At 30.8% G+C, this 21486-nt stretch overlaps 1 long non-coding RNA gene across 1 annotated transcript; it reads left to right on the top strand.

Annotated features, from left to right (window-relative positions):
- Positions 1 to 12534: 12534 nt before the first annotated feature.
- Positions 12535 to 14075, top strand: LOC145956574 (uncharacterized). Its single transcript, XR_014432818.1, has 2 exons — positions 12535 to 12864; positions 13345 to 14075. It is a non-coding gene; the product is annotated as an uncharacterized LOC145956574 (long non-coding RNA).
- The last annotated feature ends 7411 nt before the right edge of the window (positions 14076 to 21486 follow it).

Raw genomic sequence — 21486 nt, 5'->3', positions numbered from 1 at the left:
TAATTTTAAATTTTGAAAAATAAAGTTTAAATAGTGCACTATGTGTAAATCAAATTTTCTACATTCATTTAATTGGAAGGAAAAATTAAAAAGACAAATGGAATGTTTAATAATTGAAAGATTAAATTGAATTAAATAAATTAATTAATTAAAGGAAACCAAAATAAGTTATTGATTTTTTTAATTATTTTAAAAGGACCCTGATTATATATGAATTGCAAAATAAATTTCTTTTTTGATTGAACATTGATTAAGTTATTAAATCAAAATTTTATGTCTTTAATTTTAAACTTATACCATTATGAAGCCTTGTAGTGGTACTATCGAATACAAATATGTGAGATCTGGTTATTAGTTAACTTACACAATAATCTCATTATGTTATTGTTGTTGTAATTAACAATAAAACTTGACCACAAATTCTTTAAGAATAATGTTTTTTGTTCAACAAAATTTCTCGATCAAGTTACAATTAATATATATTTAAACAAATAAATTATTCTAATTAATGACAATGCTACACAACAAATAACATAATAATTGGAAAATCTCTCTCTCTCTTTGTGTAATATATATATATATATATATATATATAGAGAGAGAGAGAGAGAGGGTTTAAACAACACCGGTGTAACTTTTACTAAGTATTACACCATTTAATAATTTTATATTAAATGTGAATTTTAAATCCAACCATTAGATTGAAAATTATTTCCTCTTAGATCATATATACAAAATTTTATATTTATCCAAGATAATTTGATACTTCATTCTTATGGAACAAAAATGACATAATATATACATTTCAAAATATAATAAAAAATAAATATTTTAATTACTTTCAAGTTGTTGTTCAATTTTAACAAAATTTAATATAAACATATAAAACGATATGAAATTATAATTCAATGGTTGGATTTACAAAATTTACATTTAATATAAAGTTATTGAGCGGTATAATATTTAGAAAAAGTTACACCTATGTCGTTTGAACCCTCCTCATAAATATATATATATATATATATATATATATATATATATATATATATATATATATATCAAATTTCAATATATCAAATTCATGATACAAAAAAGGATTGGTTACTAGGATTCAATTAAGTGAAAGTGAATTTTGATGATGTTCAATACTTTTGTTGCTCGAGTCGTTAAGCCTACTATCAATGTCGAGCTAGTAGAACAAGTCTTATAGACTTTCATTGCATAGCCAAGACATCTTTCTAGGTCAATTTCAACCAAGGTATTTCATATACTTGTCCTTTTTGTTAATATATAACTTAAATAATCAATATTATTGTGTTCACTAACATTAACTTATGTTGACTGTTTAGGATATGTGGTACCTCTTGCCACTTAACACATTTTTTATAAAAAAAAAATAAAAGATAAAAAATCTTGTTAAGTCAGACGAAGCAATTCCTAGTGAGGTTTTGAACATGACAAATATAATACATATTGTTATGACTAACCTATGTGTCAGTGTTTTAGATAAATATAAGAAACAGGCAAAACTAAAGCATGAAGCAAGGATCAATCAAACCAAGCCAAATGATAAATGGAACATGAGATGTGCGCTAGATGATACCGAACATTAGACGAAGATATGTCAATGACAACCCAGAGCGCAACATAAGAAATCATATGCAAGGCAAAAACAAATATCAAACAAGACAAAAGTTGACTTATCATCAAATAAACATCAGATGAAGTTCAATGGTCAACTACACAAAGGTCAACAAAACAAGTATCAGTCGATGGAAAACCCAAGACGAAGAGATATTCCAGACGAAATTAAAGTCATCCATCTTCACAACTGATCAGACGAAATGAAAAACTCAAAGTCTAACTATTAGACAGAGACCCAAATTCTAGACGCAAACTAAGAATGTTGAAATGCGTCTGAAGTCCACTAGTCACACTGAGGAAGATCATATATCGTCTCCATTTATAAGAAAAGCACAAGGAGTTATCAAAATTTGAAAAGAAAGAAGGAGAGTAAAAGAGTGCGAATTCACAAGTCAAAGTTGTGAGCGTCAGAAGTAAGTACACCTACTTTTTAGAAAAAGACAACACCTCTACGACTACACTGACGAAAAGAGAAAAGAAATACCTAGGTCAAGATTAAAGTCAGACACAAAAGTGAATAAACTACTAAGGAAGACTTCACGTAACACAGATTTAGCAAGCAAACATTTAATGCAAGATCAAACGCATTAAATGAAAAAAGATTTGTGTAGCCATGAACGAACGGCTATCTGCACCAACGGGAAGCTCCGCCTCAATGAACCCATTCAAATTCAAATAACGGGCAAAATTATCACAAGGCTATAAATATCAAGACCTAAGAAGAGAAAGAGTAAGAAGAGAAGCAACAAGCAATAAGCAAAAAGCAAACGTCAAAACAAACTTACATCTCTTCTTGTTCAGAATTGAATATCTGCATAAAACTAAGATAGTTTATCATAGTGAGTGTAGAAAATACCCCATCTTCTCTATAAGTGTTACATACACACTCTAAACACATATCCTTGTAAAACTAAGGTTGAATACCTTAGCGAGTGTAGAAATCATACTATCCTCTCTGTGAGAGTTGCATACACACTCAAAAATATCTATTGTTTGTAAAGCTGAAGAGGCTAGTGAATGAATACATGGAGAATCAGAAGTGGTTTAAGAATACTAGCGCCGAAGAGTGAAGTTGACGAACCAGAAGTGGTTAAGAATACTTGTAATCCGTTGTGATTAGTGGAACCCTTCAGTTGAAGGAGACTGGATGTAGCTCAAGACGAGTGAACCAGTATAAAACTTTGTGCATTGTTTACTTGTCTTACAAACACAATTTTATATTAATATATCACACTGAAAATTTCGTCTACTACTTATTTTCTAAATAATATTCAAACGAAATTATATTTGCTTAACTTAAGAAACTATTTTTGAGTAGATGATAGATCTTCAGAGGCAAAGTTTCTTTTAAACAATCTTGCACAGTCTCTAAGTGCTTGAAATATCATTTTCAGACGGAAAGAAGTCCCTTTGCCAAAACGTTTTTAAAATCCTTCATTCACACACATTCAACCCTCCCTTTTGTGTGTTTTTCGCTAAACTTCAATTGGTATTAGAGCTTAACCCCTAGGGTTGAGCATCTAACACTACAGGGGTACGATCAATGGAAAACGAAGGACAGGTAGTGAATCGCCCATCTCAATTCAAAGGCACCAACTATGACTACTAGAAACAAAGAATGATTGCATTCTTTGATGCATGTCATATAGACATGTGGGAGGTTGTAGAATAGGGAGACTACATTCCGCTGGACGAGGTTGGTAGGGAGATACCCAAGGCACGCTGGAATGAAGGACAAAAAAAAAGATTAATGCTGAACTCCAAAGCCCGAAATGCACTCATGTGTGCTCTGACTGAGGAAGAATTCACCAAAGTGCACAGCTTCAAGAGTTCCAAACAAATGTGGGATACCCTAGCCATAACCTATGAAGGATCCCTGGAGGTAAAATGCAACAAGCTAAGCTTGTTGGTCCGTAAGTATGAACTCTTCGAGATGGAAGAGAATGAATCTATCTAAACTATGTTTGGAAGATTTCAAACTATTATTAATGAACTCTCATTTCTAGGTAGGACTTATGATAATTTTGATCATATTGACAAATTGCTTCGTAGTCTACCCAGGAAGTGGAGACCCCAAGTTACGGCCCTGAGAGCATCCAAGAATCTCGAAAAGCTCTCATTGGAAGAACTCATAGGACTACTCAAAGTCCATGAGATGGAGCTACAACAAGATGATGCAGGAAGAAAACAAAAGTCCATTGCACTAAGTGTGCAAAAGGCTAAACCTACATCATCATCCTCGAAAGCCTTAAAGGCAAAAGAAGCGTCCGATGAAAGCTGCAATGAAGAGACGTGTGACTCAGACAATGAGATATCCATTTTGTCTAGAAAGATATACTCTATGATGAAGAAAAAAGGAGGGTCACGCTGGAGAAAATACAACAAAACTCCAAGAGACAAGTTACAGCCACTGTGCTATGAATGCAAGAAACCAAGATATTACAAAACAGAATGTCCAGAACTAGAAAAAGAAAAGGAGAAAGAAAAGAAGAAGACAACTCTCCACAAGAAGAAGAATGCCATGATGGCCACCTGGGAAGACCTAGACACGACATTATCTGAAGATGATGAACAAGCAAACATATGTCTCATGGCAGACATAGACTCATCATCGGAATCTGATGATGAAGAGGTTAGTGAATCTGACTTCAAAGATCTTCAGCATGCATACAATCAACTCCTAATTGATTATGCAAAGATCTCTACAGCATATAGAGAACAGAAGAAAATAATTTCTAAACTACTTGAAGAAAATCTTTTACTCAAAAATGAAAATACAAAATTATTGAAAGAATTAGAAAAAGGTCTTGAAGAAGCAAAACTACTAAAGAAAGAAAATGAATCATTAAAATTAGACTTATTGAAGTTCACCCTATGAACTAAGAATCATGAACATCTTTTAAAATACTCTACAACATATAGAGAACAGAATAAAATAATTTCTAAACTACTTGAAGAAAATCTTTTACTCAAAAATGAAAATACAAAATTATTGAAAGAATTAGTAAAAGGTCTTGAAGAAACAAAACTGCTAAACAAAGAAAATGAATCATTAAAATCAGACTTATTAAAGTTCACCCTAGGAACTAAGAATCTTGAACATCTTTTAAAATACTCTAGGAGTAGAAATGATAAGTCTGGATTAGGATATGTTGATTCTAAATCAGAAAACAAATCAAGTACATCTGCATATCCTACTTATGGGAAGCATGGGCATTTCACGTCCAAGTGCAGTCACATGCACAAAAGGAGGTATTCCAAAACCTCAAACGCTAATATTTATGGACCCAAATCCATTTGGGTACCAATGATTGAAATAATACCTGTTGCAAATCTGTTCAACAAGAAAAAGAAGTGTCTAGTCATGGTACCTGGACAGTGGCTGCTCGCGACACATGACAGGCGAAAGGTCTGTGTTCCTAGACCTCAGGTCCAAGAAAGGAGGCCAAGTCACATTCGGTGGAGGACAGAAAGGATAAATCATGGGGATAGGTAAAGTTGGTATAAATTCCTCTATCCCCATTGATAATGTCTTATATGTTAAAGGATTAACACATAACTTGTTGAGCATAAGTCAATTATTTGACAGTGGTTACGAAGTATCCTTTAACAAAGATAAATGTACTATCAGTCAAAATGATTTATCTATATTATTTACGGCTAATAGATGCAATAACTTGTACAAAATAATGCTTATTGAACTAGAAAATCAAAATGTTGATTGTCTAGTATCCTATGAAAACTAGTGGTTGTGGCACAAGAAGCTTAGTCATGCAAGTTTGAGATTAATCTCAAAGCTGAAAAAGCATAACCTCGTAAGAGGTCTATCGAGTCTTGTGTACCAGATGAATAACTTATATGAGGCATGTCAAAAGGGGAAACAAGTTAAAAGTTCATTTCAAAGTAAAAAATCATGTTTCCACCTCAAGACCTCTTGAACTGCTCCACATAGATCTATTCAATCCCACTAGAACTGCATCTGTCAGTGGTAAAAGATATGGATTAGTCATTATTGATGACTACACTAGATGGACATGGGTGTTGTTCATAACCCACAAGGATGAGTCCTTCAAGGTATTCCATGTATTCTGTAAAAGAGTTAAAAATGAAAAAGGAATATCAATTGCGTCTATAAGAAGTGATCATGGGGGAGAATTTGAAAACGAACAGTTTCAAGATTTTTGTGAAGAAAATGGAATTGAACACAATTTTTCAACTCCTAGAACTCCACAACAAAATGGAGTTGTTGAAAAAAAGAATCGGTCTTTACAAGAAATGGCAAGAACTTTATTAAATGATTTTTCAACTCCCAAACACTTCTGGGTAGAAGCAGTCAATACTTCCTGCTATATACAAAACAGAATATATATTAGACCTATCTTGAAGAAAACTCCCTATGAATTGTGGAAGGGACGAGCACCCAACATATCATACTTTCATCCATTCAGATGCAAATGCTTCATTTTAAATACTAAAGATAACTTAGGCAAATTTGACTCAAAAACTGACGAGGGTATCCTACTCGGATACTCTAAAAGGTCAAGAGCCTATAGAGTCTTCAATAACAGAACCAGAATTGTTGAAGAAGCCATTCATGTTAAGTTTGATGAAAATAAGCCTGATAAAGAAATATCAAAGCTAGGAAATTTCTTTAAAAATATGTAGGTAAATAAAAATTAGACAAAGAAAGATGAGTTTGAAGAAACTAGAGTTCAACAGGATGATAGAGAGGAAATAGAACCTGTTAATCAAAACTGGCAGATGAAGAATCATCATCCTCAAGAACAGATCATTGGCGAGGCCAAAGATGCAGTAAGAATGAGAAGCTCATTCAAAACCCAAGCACAGATTGCATTGTTGTCTCAAATTGAACCAAAAATCACGGACGAAGCCTTATCAGATGATAGCTGGGTTCAAGTTATGCAAGAAGAACTTACCCAATTCCAGAGGAATGACGTTTGGAAACTTGTTCAAGCTCCAAAGGATAGAACGATAATTGGCACGAAATGGGTGTACAGAAACAAGCTAGACGAATCAGGAAATGTGGTAAGGAACAAAACAAGGTTAGTTGCAAAAGGATACTCGCAGCAAGAAGGCATCGACTTTACAGAAACCTTTGCACCTGTTGCTAGAATAGAAGCTATTATAATATTACTTGCATTTGCTACATGCACTGGTATGAAATTATATCAAATGGACATAAAAAGTGCATTTTTAAATGGAACAATCTCAAAAGAAGTTTACGTAAGCTAACCCCCCGATTTTGAAAGCGACTTGTTTCAATCCCATGTTTTCAAACTAAATAAAGCCTTGTATGGACTGAAATAGGCACCACGGGCGTGGTACGACAAATTAAGCTCTTTTCTAATAAGCAACAACTTCATAAGAGGAAAAATCGACAGCATCCTATTTCGAAAAGTACTAAAAGATGATTTCATAATAGTTCAAATTTATGTAGATGACATAATATTTGGAGCTACTAATGACAATCTCTGTCAAGATTTTTCCAAGTTTATGCAAGATGAATTTAAAATGAGCATGATGGGAGAACTGAAGTTCTTTCTAAGACTTCAAATCGTCCAGTCAGACGAAAGGATTAGAATTCATCAAACAAAATATACCAAATAGTTGTTGAAAAAGTATAAGATGGAAGACGCAAAACCAATGAAGACTCCAATACATCCATCTTCTACTCTTGGTCTGGACGAAGATTCACCAGACGTAGATAGCCCATGTCGAAATGGTAGGCTCACTCCTGTACCTAACAACATCCAGACATGACATTATGTTCAACGTCTGCGTCTACGTCTGCGCTAGATTTCAAGTGAGACCTAAGGAGGAACATTTACAAGCTTTTAAACGTATTTTGAGGTATCTTAAAGGAATAACTAACCTAGGAATCAGCTTCTATAGAAGCCAGAATTTTTTCCTATTAGGATATTGTGATGCAGATTACGTAGGGGAAAAATGGGAGAGAAAAAGCACCAACAGAGGACGTCATTTTCTCGGACACTACTTAGTTTCATGGACCAGCAAAAGGCAAAGCACGATTGCCTTATCAACTTGCGAAGCTGAGTATGTCGCAGCAGGACAGTGCCTTACGCAACTGCTTTGGATCAAACATCAGCTAAAAGACTACGACATTTAAGAAAGTAGAATTCCTGTACTCTGTGATAACACTGCTGCAATTAGCATTTCTAAAAATCCTGTTTTGCATTCTAGGACTAAACACATTGAGATTAAACATCATTTTATTAGAGATCATGTGAAAAAAGGAACCTTTGATCTAGTATATGTTAAAATAGAGGAACAATTGGCCGATATCTTTATCTAAGTCAGACGAAGCAATTCCCAGCGAGATTTTGAGCATGACAAATATAATACGTATTGTTATGACTAACCTATGTGTTAGTGTTTCAGATAAATATAAGAAACAAGCAAAACTAAAGCATGAAGCAAGGATCAATCAAACCAAGCCAAATGATAAATGGAACATGAGATGTGTGCCAGACGATAACGAACATTAGACGAAGATATGTCAATGACAACCGAGAGCGCAACATAAGAAATCAGATGTGCAAGGCAAAAACAAATATCAAACAAGACAAAAGTTGACTTAGCACCAATAAACATCAGATGAAGCTCAATGGTCAACTACACAAAGGTCAACAAAACAAGTATCAGTTGATGGATAACCCAAGACGAAGAGATATTCTAGACGAAATTAAAGTCATCCATCTTCACAATTGATCAGACGAAATGAAAAAGTCAAAGTCTAACTATTAGACAGAGACCCAAATTCCAGACGTAAACTAAGAATGTTGAAATGCGTCTGAAGTCCACTAGTCACAACGAGGAAGATCATATATCATCTCCATTTATAAGAAAAGCACACGGAGTTATCAAAATATGAAAAGAAAGAAGGAGAATAAAAGAGCGCAAATTCACAAGTCAAAACTACGAGTGTCAGAAGTAAGTACACCTACTTTTCAGAAAAAGACAACAACTCTACAACTACATTGATGGAAAGAGAAAAGAAATACCTAGGTCATTATTGAATTCAGACACAAAAGAAAATAAACTAATGAAGAAGACTTCAAGTAACACAGATTTAGCAAGCAAATATTTAATGCAAGATCAAACGCATTAAATGAAAAAAAATCTGTGTAGCCATGAACGAATGATTATCTGCACCAACGGGAAGCTCTACCTCAACGGAAACATTCAAATTCAAACAACAGGCAGATTTATCACAAGGCTATAAATATGAAGACCTGAGAATAGAAAGAGGAAGAAGAGAAGCAACAAGCAATAAGCAAAAAGCAAGCGTCAAAACAAACTTACATCTATTTTTGTTCAGATTTGAATATCTGTGTAAAACTAAGATAGTTTATCTTAGTGAGTGTAGAAAATACCCCATCCTCTCTATAAGTGTTACATACACACTCTAAACACATATCCTTGTAAAACTAAGGTTGAATACCTTAGCGAGTGTAGAAACCATACTATCCTCTATGTGAGAGTTGCATACACTAAAAAACATTTATTTTTTGTAAAGCCTGAAGAGGCTAGTTAAAGAATACTTGGAGAACCAGAAGTGGTTTAAGAATACTAGCATCGACGAGTGAAGTTGACGAACTATAAGTGATTGAGAATACTTGGAGAGCCAGAAGTGGTTTAAGAATACTAGCGTTGACGAGTGAAGTTGACGAACCAGAAGTGGTTAAGAATACTTGTAATCCGTTGTGATTAGTGGAACCCTTCAGTTGAAGGAGACTAGACGTAGCTCAGGATGAGTGAACCAGTATAAAACTCTGTGCATTGTTTACTTGTCTTACAAACACAATTTTATATTGATATATCACACAAAAAATTTCGTCTACTACTTATTTTCTAAATAATATTCAGACGAAATTATATTTGCTTAACTTAAGAAATTATTTTCGAGTAGACGATAGATCTTCAGATGCAAAGTTTCTTTTAAACAATCTTGCACAGTCTCTAAGTGCTTGAAATATCATTTTCAGATGGAAAGAAGTCCCTTTGCCAAAATGTTTTTAAAATCCTTCATTCACACACATTCAACCCCCCCTTCTGTGTGTTTTTCGCTAAACTTCAAATCTCACATGAAGGTTGTGCACACTTTCCACCACTCATGCTCACCATTTCATCGCACTCACATTTTCCTCGACACTGTCTCAAACTCACTCTCAATGCTCCCCCACTCTTCAAGCTATGACCCCCCACTTTTGTCATAATCTTATATCGTTCTCAAAGAGGTGTCGGATTCTGGTGGCCAACATTGTGGAGGAAAGCCAAGAGAGTTGTGAACCAGAATCAGTAGTTCTTTAAGCTAAATTTCTTTAAATTCAAAGAAATTATTATTTGGTTTTCACCATTGTCATCTTTCTATGTAACTTTTTCTCCTAATTTTCACATACAGAGAAAACCTAATTGTTGTTTTAGTAATCTTAGGGAGGCAAGAATGAACTTCGTTCAAAAATTAGAGACGAAGTGAAAGCTTTCGAGGAGCAGCTAACATTTGGAAACCTATTAGATGTGATTCTCTAATTTGTTTTGATTTTTAACTTAGCATTTGATTCATTGAGTAATTTTGTCACTACAAGAAAATTGTTAATTAGCGAGGGATCTTAGCGTGGGAAAATTTGTATCGCTATTCCCTCGCTAAATAGCGACAAATTTGCGATAAAAAAATAATCTTTATCTAAGTCCTAGCTAATTTGCGAGGAACACAAATTTTGTCGCTAATTTCCCACAAATAATTAGCGAGAAACAAATTCTATCGCTAATGCTTCGCAAAATGTATAGAATATTGAATTCGTTTTGGCGAGGTTAAATTTCCTTCACTAATCCCTCGCAAAAGAGAAGAATATAAAATTTATTTTAGCGAGGGAATACTTTGGTCGCTAATGTGTCACTATAATTAAAATAGTAAAGCTTACTTTAGCGATGGAAAAGTTCTCTCGCCAATCCTTCACAAAAGTAGAGATAATAAAAGTTTATTTAGCGAGGGAAAGTATTTCTCGCCTTTCCCTCGCAAAGTTGACTATATTAAATTTATTTTTTAAATAAAATAAAATTTTCATTATATAATATTAATTACATATATTAAAGATAATATATAAGTATTAAAACAGTAGTTAATAGATGTAGTTAATGTATTTTGTTAATTATAAATATTTAAATAATAAAATAAAATTTTCATTATATAATATTAATTACATATATTAAAGGTAATATATTAGTATTAAGATATAATTTATATAAAAATATTTTATAATATCTACATGAATTAGTGTTTTATGATATAATAGTGAATTGTGTTATATGTAAGGGATAAAAATAAAATTTATTTTATATTTTAACATATGAAGAATGGATAATGTAATACTTATGTTACTTATAGAAAGAGAGTTTAATTTACATTAATTACATTAAACTAAATGTACTAAATTGTATATTTTAACATAAGAGTGAAGATAACTGGAACACACTCATCTCTCAGGAGAGGTTCACATAATTTACTCAATAAAATAAGTTAAAACATGATATTGTATAATTGGTAATAAAATTATTTTTCAAAATATATAGTAAAAATATACTTTAAATTAGATTTTGCACTTCCTTTATTTTATAAAGTTAACTTTACACTATATCAGTTGGTTTTAAAAAATATTTACTCTATTTAAAACTAACATATAGTATAATAAAGTTGGGTCAAACTTGAACTTATCTATTATATTTTTCAATCTTGATTAGATCAAGTTTGAGTTTAAACATATGGTTGGATAAATTTGAAAATTTAAAAGTTAAAAATTATTTGATACTTTGTTTCATTAATTTAAATTAATGGATAATCATAAAAATATTTAAATTTTGAATCTAAATAATGTATCAAATGGTTTTTATTTTTATTTTTTAAATTATGTAAATTGATCTGTAACTTTAGAACATTTAATTCAGTGGTTAAATTGTTCAAATTCAATATATAACATAAGTTATTTATTTAACAATTTTTTAAGTTGAACTTGGTTCTCTTATTTTTAAAAGGTTCAATAATTGATTTTCTTATTTAATTATTAAATTTATTTTGAGAAGGTTGAATTGAGTCTTTAATTTTTAAAAATAAGATTAATTTAATCAATTTTTTTCCTTTTAACTTCAAATATTTTCAAAAAAAAAAGAGCAAATTTAATTTTAAAATAAATCAAATTCAACACATTTTAATAAATAAAAACTTAATTGATACCTTTTAAAATAAAAAATAATGTTATTAAACGTAAGAAACAAATTAAAGATTGAATTTTTTTAAAAAATAAAAACTAATATAGCAATTAATAATTTATAGTTCTATTTATATTAGTTATAAAATTTTCTTATATTATATAATAATTTATATTATTTATTTAATAATTTTTTAAGTTGAACTTGGTTCTATTATTTTTAAAAGGTTCAATAATTGATTTTCTTATTTAAATATTAAATTTATTTTGAAATGGTTCGATTGAGTCTTTAATTTTTTAAAATGACATTAATTTAATCAATTTTTTTCTCCTTTTAACCTCGAGTGTTTTCAAAAAAAATAAGAGTAAATTTAATTTTAAAATAAATCAAATTGAATACATTTTAATAAATAAAAACTTAATTAATACCTTTTAAAATAAAAATTATGAAATTAAACTTAAGAAACAAATTAAAGAATGGAAACAAATTTTTAGCAATTAAAAACTAATATAACTATTAATAATTTATATTTCTATTTATATTATTTAAAAAAATTTCTGGCATTATATAATAATTTATATTATTTGTAAAACATATATTATAAACATACCGTAAAAAAGAAATTGAAAAATGAATCACATTCACCAAACAGTCATCGTTCCTAATCCCTAACCCTCGTCCGTTCCTAATCTGAAATTATGCCTCAACCTCCATGGCCTCCAAACAGCCATTTCACAATCTTAAATCCCTAAATCGTCCTTTCCTAACCAAAAATAAAAAGAAAAATCGTGTCTCAACCTCCATGATCTCCAAACAGCCAGTGTTTGGTCCTTGGGATTTCTCCATGCGATTTGCGGTGGGAGCTGAACGTCGTCGTCCTCTTCTCATATTCACACAATACAGTTTTGTACGGTTTGCGGTGGTTGCTAAACGTTGTCATCATCTTCTTATACTCGCACACTACAGTTGAGTGAGGTTGGTTTTCTACTATGTTATGTCATTCTTTTTCTATTTTATTTATTTATTTATTTAATAATATCATTATATTATTTATTTCAATGGGTTGTAAGAATAACTCCAGCAACTATCTTTTTCTATCCTAATTCTCTATTTCTGTCTATTTATTTTATTATTTATTTATGTGATATATTATACATACATTTAAGAGCAAACATACATGAAATTGTCTATTTTTATAGAAGTAGAGCATAAACGTTTATTAATTACATGTGTTTATGTATTTATCCTAAATTGCATATTATTTCACAGGAAGCAGAGCATAAACGTCATATTTCTTATGGTGAATTGTACAACAAAGCTCATAAAATAAAAGATGGCGAATATGTCTCTAATAAAGCAAAAAATTTCATTGCAAGAGTGTGTATATATTTTTAATGTAAAAATTAAACATTGGTTATCTATTACTATATACCTTGATACATTTTTTTTTTGTAGGAATCTTATGAAAATGCTATGGCTGAAAAGTATGGGGAAGACGCATCAAAGCATCCTATAGTTGACACTGATGTTTGGACACAAATTTCTGGTGAAAATAAGAAAGGTAGAGTCCACGGCATGGGTCATAACTTAGATCTTAGCATTACTATGCATGGTTCATCTTCAACGGTTGTAGGTTCCTCTACCACACCTGTTAGAGAAGACATCACTAAATTAGCTACACAAATGTCTCAAATGAAAGAACAGATGCAGTCACAATTGAATCTACAAACACAATCCCAATATAGTTGCAGATACAACTACAAGCATAGATGGAGGCACAAGCACAATATATGCAGGCACAATTGAAGGCACAAGCTGATATGCAAGCACAAATGTAGGCACAAGCAGAAATGCAAGCACTTTTGCAACAACAAATGTAGGAACAAATGCAGGCACAAATGCAATTTTTGAGGAAAGAGATATTACCTGGCTTAAAGATACCATCACCATCATCAGTCAAAAAACTTGGGAAGAATCAAGAATGAAAATGTTGAATTCTAGTTTTTTTTTAATTTATTTACATTAGCATTGTTAACTCACTTGAAGAGTTTTATTATATTAGTTGGTATTGAGTATTTTTATTATGTTAGTTGGTACTGAATATTTTTATTATGTTGGTAATTTAGAATTGTTTTAGTTAGCCTTTAGTATTTTTATTTTATTTGATGCAAGTTGATGACACAAAATATATTTGATATGCAAAATACAGGTACTACAATCTTGATATCACAACTAAATAATTATAATAGTTTTAGTATGAAAAATGAAGGTAAAGATGAATATTTGAATATTAAAAATAAAATTGCGACAAAATAGTGAGGGATTAGCAACGATAACCAAAACATAACAGTAAGGGATCTATTAGGAAATAGAGAGGGATATCATGTGAAGGACAAAATAGCGAGGGAACCACAATAGAATAGCTAGGGACATGTAGCGAGGGAATAAAGAAGGGTTTGCAAGGGATATTTAGCGAGGGAATAAAGAGAGAATAGCTAGGGAAATATAGCGAGGGAATAGTGAGACAATTGCTAGGGACATATTGTGAGGGAATACCGAGACAATTGCTAGGGAAAAGTAGCAAGGGAATAGAGAAGGGTCTACGAGGGATATTTAGCGAGGGAATTGCGAAAGCATAGCTAAGAAATGTAGCAAGGGAATAGAGAGTGCTTTGTGAGGGAAAATTAGCGAGGGAATAACTACAAATTAGAGAGGGATATTTTGCGAGCCCTTAGCGAAGGAATAACGGGAAGCCTGACCGCAAATTAGCGAGGTACACAGTAAGCATCCTTAATACAATTAGCGAGGAACTTAGTGAGGGTTTGGCGACGCTATTTACTACAGATAAGCGAGGGAATGTTCTCTCGCGATTCCTTCATTATTCCGTCGCAAATCTGATTAGCAAGAGATTAGAGAAGAAATAGCGAGGGAATAGTTCCTCGCTAATATGTAATTTTCTTGTAGTGTGTTTTAGTTGAAAATGGAGATTTCAAATTGAATGAGCCAAGGCGAAGGAAATGCTTCTTATTCAGGATCATGTGGAGGTAAAGGTTAAAGAGATGAACAACTATCATATGGCGTTGGGCCCCAACTTTCCCTTTCTCTTATTGACTAATTATTCTTTTATAAAATTTAAATTTCGTTTCAAGAGTCTTGTAATTTAAATGTTTTATGGATTTGGCCTTTAATATTTGCTTCTAATTTGCAAAACTATTATTATTTGCAAGATCGGGATTGCGAGAATATTGTTTGTTAGTTATATGAATTGTTTCAGCACAATATTGTTAAGGACAAACAAAACAAATATTATTTAAGTTCATGCATAATATAGGCCAAGATTTAAAAAATTGATTGGTCGATTCTACACCATATTAGTCCTAAATACAATTTAAAAATTGATTGGTCAATGGTTATGTGCAATTCATACGTGTGGGGGCACAAAGGTAAAAGGATACATCTATGGTTCACCAAACCAACTATTTCAAGAAGAGTTTCATGTTGCAAGTGAGAAATCTATTAATGGATGTTGCTTATGAATTAATCCAAGCAATATTGCTAATTTTGTTGGTTATGTTTTTAATTTTGGTAGTTGGTTATGGCACGTGGTGCAAAAAAATCATCATTATCATGTGTTACCATAAGACACTCAGTAAATTATTTATTCCTTTCTACAGTTTGTTTATTTTCTAAGACTATATCATTTTATAAATATATATTTATGTCATTCGTAAACCTTACTTATAGTGCACATAAAGAATCTAATTAACAAGTATTTACTAACAAATAAAGTACTAACATATGAAATATAAAACTAGAAAGATGAATATATTATATCATTAAATTGTCTGCTTGTTATGCATGTTTGTCTTGGTTTAATGATTTAGATTATATATGTTTGTTGAGATGTCTGTGTTACTCAATGCAAGTTTACCCTTTACACTATGAAATATATAGTGATATATTATAAATTATAATTGACCAAATTTTTTATGGTCTACCTTTTCTTCTCCCAAGCAAAAAAAAGGTGATTTCATCTTTGAAATTTCTCCATCTATGTAGGTATCAATAATTCAACTCCCATAACAACTACAATTGTGTTAACTAGTTTGGTTAAAGTGAATTTTGTGTAATCAACTCCAAAAAAACACCAACTTTGTGAGTCTCAAAGTACCAAAATTATTACAGATATATGAATAAGCTCATGTCAAAATTAGTGGTTCTGATCCAAAATTATTTTGTAATTGTACTTGGTTCCATTAGACTTTTATTTTTATTACATACACAATGTAGGTTTTAGCTTACATAAAGGAAGTTAGATACAATGCCATCCAATTGATTGTAGTTATTAAACATAAGGATTATTTTACTTGGTTTTAGTGTAATTAAATGTTGTAATTCTTAATTATTTTTTCACTATTAACCATGTTGTTTGGATTTTCCATCCAATATATAAAGTGTAATATTTTGTACTAGTAGTTGACCATGTTTTTTGGATTTGCTCTTGATTATGAAAACTGGTTAATCATAAAGATTGCAAGTTTGTGAAGTGTTATACAATTCATTATAATACAATTCTGAATGAGCCAAGCTTAAACCTTTTGTAATTGTTTCAACTCTCGATTCTCAATGTAAATGTTAGTATTAATCTTCATATGAAATTTGGGTTCTATACTTTTCTAAATAAAGTTATATTTATTAATTCATCACGTGATATGCCTCTTTTATAGACCAAGTTTTTATAATAACATGTATTTTTTAACAAGAATCTTATTATGCTTGAAAATGAATGAAGTGAGAATCGAGAAACCTTCATCTGAAATGTGGAAGGTACTTCATTTATGTCTCTAATGGAGTATTAGACAATGTATATAAATTTTGTTACTGCACTTTATTTCAATGACATGGTGTTCTGCCAGCCACTAGATACTTGATCTTGTCAAGTGGTGAAAACATGAATGTGTGGTTTAGAGCACATTGAAGTGCTATTTTTTCCTAGTACTATAAAATACTTTTTGACAATTTTAAATCACCAATAAATGCAAAATATAATCAACTACAAATGCAGATTTTAAGGATTTTAAACCAACAAAATAAAACTTAATGAATTAAAAGATCTCTTATAATGTTTTTTTCAAATGCGCTTTCTAGCGGTTTAAAATCGCCAATAATTATCAAACATTTGTGACGACCTACACCAACGCTTACTTAAAATGTGTCGAAAGCTGTTTTTGATGTATGCAAATTCAGTTGTTTAAAACATCAGAATTACCATTTGTGATGATTTTTAACCGCTAGAAAGTGATTATTTAACTACCACAAACATTTTTTTTGTTGTGTTTGGTATGGACAATCAATAGGTCCCATTGTACATAAACCTATAGGATTTTCTAGAGATAGTACAAGAGACTATCATGTTAAACATTTTGGTTATATAGATAAGGATGACACAAGTACATTTCAAATTTGAGTTCATTAACATTTGATTATTTTATTTTTTACATTTAACTTTAATTTATTCATTTTGGGTTTGAATATTTTAAGTTGAGATATGGGGAATGACTAATTTATGAGCAATTTAGCACTAATAATCAAGTTTTGGCATTTTTGATGCACCTGTTGTTGTTTTTTTTTTTGTAGTTGTTTTCTAAGATGATTTAATTTTGCTATTTTAACCTCAAAAAATAATTTGGAACATAGATAACCTTTGGAAAAGTATTAAGGTTTATTTTAATTGTTTTTTATAGAAAAATTGAAATAACATGTATCAATCGATAAAACAGTTAATTTATGAATTTTCTATGCTTTGTATAGTTTGAAGAACCACGATGTATATTGTTTTATAATCTAAAATTTATGATTATGATATGAAGTGTTTACTTTGAAACCTAGGATAGTTTTCAAATTGATAAGATCGTGAAAGTGTTAACTCTGGTAATTTTAACTATGACTTGCAAACTTATTTCTTGAATATATTGGATTGTGTGGTTTAGTTGGATCTGAAGGTGTTCAACCTTAGACATATTGGTTAAGATGATATGTAATACATGGACATTGCTTAGTTGATTTGAAATGTTTGAAATATATGAATTTACAGCCGTTATGTTGTTTGTTTGTTTATGTGACTTTTCTTGTAATTTAGTTTCTTTTGAGTGCTAAAATGCTAGAAATGTTTTGTATTATTTTCTTTCAATTGCTCTAATGATTATTATGGCACGGGGAATTATATATTAAATAATAAATTTTAGATTATGGTATAAGAAAGTATTAGGTGGATGTGTGAATAATTACAAAGATACATTGGGGTACAGGAAAAAAAAGGTCATTTGACCTTGGGAAGTTGGAAAGTGGTGAATCTAACCGACATTTAGTGTACACATTTGACGTGTTAGAAATCATAGGCCTCAGTTCCATTTCTAATGCTAATGCAAGTTGTACTTTTAGCCAAGGGATCGTATGCACTGACATTGTATATGTCTGGAGCGTCAATCAATCAGCATTATCCATGTGTGACATGAGTTGATGATCCTTTTTTAGATACTTGAAAGTAAATTGTTGATAAAACCATTAAGAATTTTTAAGTGATAGTATATTTGCTTATTTTTATATATATTACTATATGCTTGTTATTGTGTTTGTGGAGTTTGAGGAGCGGAGGAAACTCACCCTTACAACCCATATTTCATGAGATGAAGACATCCTAAAGGACCCTTCATCTTGTTAAGTTTCATTACAACTATGAGGAAGCTTGTGAAGCTATAAATCATGTACATTTTAGTTATTATAAGTTCTTAATAAATACCTTAGGAGAACAACCCTAGCCTTAGATCACTATAGAGGTGAATGTGACTTTTATGATGCCTTTTGGGTGGACACCTAATATGAGGATTCATCATGTACGATACTATTATGTTTACAATGGCATGGAGAGACTTGTAAATGCATTGAGGTTTCTTCAGGAGCTCTTTGATCATGATGCTTATGGTAGACCTCCGTAGAAGACTTTCCAACAAGATATTGGAGTTAAGGTGTATGTTGATGAAGGAGACTCTGACTTTGAAGACATGACTCCAAAGAAACAAGATTTTATGTGATAGGTTGTTTAGGGAGGGTTAGTTTGTATAGGTTGTCTATTTTCCTCTCTTATTTGGGGTAGATTGCTTTGAGTATAGGTTATTTCCTTTTTGGATGTATATTTGGGGTGGAAAAATTTCTATACTCTGTTTGTTAATACCGGTAATGTAATTAGTGTTTATATCTTATATTTTGTAGGGGGTTGCATCTTCTACTTCTTTTTGAAAAACAATTATGAACGTATGTAGCATACTTTATATGTATAATGATATGACTCACCTTAAGTTCTTGCATATAAAGTTATGTATCTTTTAAATTAGCATACTCCTTTAATATGCTTATTTTTTTTTGATAAAGATTCAATCTATCACTATCCTATATAAAGTGTAATTGAAATAATTGCAGTTACATGTTTTAATATGCAATGATTTAAATACTGTTGCGTTTATACATGTTTTTTTTATAAATTTTATTATTGATTAACTTTCACCAAAATTATTATATTTAAATAAATTAAATGTTAAAAATCTAAATATATTAGTAATGATTTTGGATGTCATAATTCACACTTCACAACATCCAAAACAAAATTATCATCACACTAAATGTAGAAGAATCATATAAAGCATAGTTTCTCAACATATAGATCAAAACTCAAGATTTCTCCCACATAGCACATAAGAGTAAAAATGAGATTGTGGCCAATTTTACTACCAAACAAAAAACCCACACCTTAGAGAGAGAATTCTTATTCTCCATTACCTTGATGAATCCTTGATGAAGAACAGAGATCTCTAAGGCTTTAAGAAAGTGGGTTAAGAGTCTAACTTATCCTTACAAAATGAGCTTGTAAGGTGGGGAGAACTCCCCATTTATATACACTATTATGACCTTCTTCCTAAATGATGTAAAATCTCCAAAGAATGTAAACTAGCTTGTAAGGTGTGTTGGAGATCCCACATCATCTAGGAATAACGTCATAGTAATGTATATAAGCAAAGAACAATCCTCATCTTACGAATCGATTTTTGTAAAGTTGAGTTATGACAACAGAACGAGGCAGATTACTTGCCCCATTAGATAAATATCCGTCCCATACCTACGGGTATCTATTATGCGGATTCCCACATACATTTTCAATATTTATGGCTACCCATAAGTATTCGTAAATATTTATTTTTTAAAAAATAAAAATTTAAAAATATTTTAATAATAATTTCTACTTATTCTAATATTTTCTTTAAAAATAATAGTTTAAAAGTTAAAACTTAAATTATTCAAATATTATACATAATTTTATTAATCAAGATTCTTCGATTTGAAAACTAAATTTAATTTAAAGTACTCTATTCCCATAAGTTTAAACAAATTTAATATGTAATTATGTAATTGAATTTTAGTAAGTACTCGCGAGTACAAATACTATTATACTAGTACCTGTCCCATTAACATACGAGTATAGAAAATTCCTATACCCATTATCCATCGTTACCCATTTATAACATCCATTTTGTATTCATAACGAATTTTATCTATGGATATCCATGGGTACAAGTTTTTTTGATATCCTTAATCCTACTGATTATTGATTGTTAGTGGGTTTATCAAACCATTCATTATTGGGTTGTTATTGGACCACCCATAAATTTACAATTCTACAAACTTCATGTTTGGGATATTCAACCCTTGACATGAGGAGGTTGTGTTAGAGATTCTACATCGTTTAGTAATAAGACCATAATAATGTATATAAGTGAAGAATAATTATCATCTTATAAATCAATTTTATGAGATTGGGTTAGACTATTTACTAACTTTTTTAACATAAGGCGCACTTTTGATGCTAACACATTCTCTTTTTGGAGTTCTTGAGAAAAAGAAAAAGCGTAAGGTAAAAATATAAAAAAAAATTGACCCCCTTATCAAAATAACTCCTAACCTTATGTTAACTCTTCTGGTTAAAACAATTACAAATAAAACAATTTTCACCAAACCATATAATAAAAAACTCATTTATTTTAAAAGTACATAGATTATTTTCAGAAACTCAATTGATTAATTTAAAACTCTTTTATTAATTTTAAAAAAAACTTAGAATGTCACATAAAATGTCTCTCCTTATGCTTGATACTTTAACAAAAAAACATACACTTTACGTAAATTTTTGATTGTCAACTTTGAAATATCACATGAATCATGTCTATGAAAAAAAATAAAAATATCAAAATTAAATGAAATCTCTTCCATTAATATAAATATTTCTTTTTTAAGAATCTAATAAGAAACAACACTCACAAATTAATTTGTACATAAAGTTATTTTTAACTTATAAAAAAATTTATTTTATTTTATTTAAGGGAGTTTACTCAAAGAACCCATAGTTTACGTTCATTACCCTAATTTCTTTCTTTCCTTAGTCAACAAAACCAAGTGCCTAGTCCCGTTCAGTCCGCGAAATCCACCCTAGAATAACAGGGTGTGGGAACGATCACGGTGTACCGTGTACCCCCATCCCTTTATCCCATT

Source organism: Cajanus cajan, chromosome 3, assembly GCF_000230855.2.
Source record: "Cajanus cajan strain Asha chromosome 3, NIPB_CcT2T_4, whole genome shotgun sequence".
NCBI lineage: Eukaryota > Viridiplantae > Streptophyta > Magnoliopsida > Fabales > Fabaceae > Cajanus > Cajanus cajan.
The sequence above is the reverse complement of the archived record's forward strand: the minus strand, read 5'-3'. Positions and strand labels throughout refer to the sequence as shown.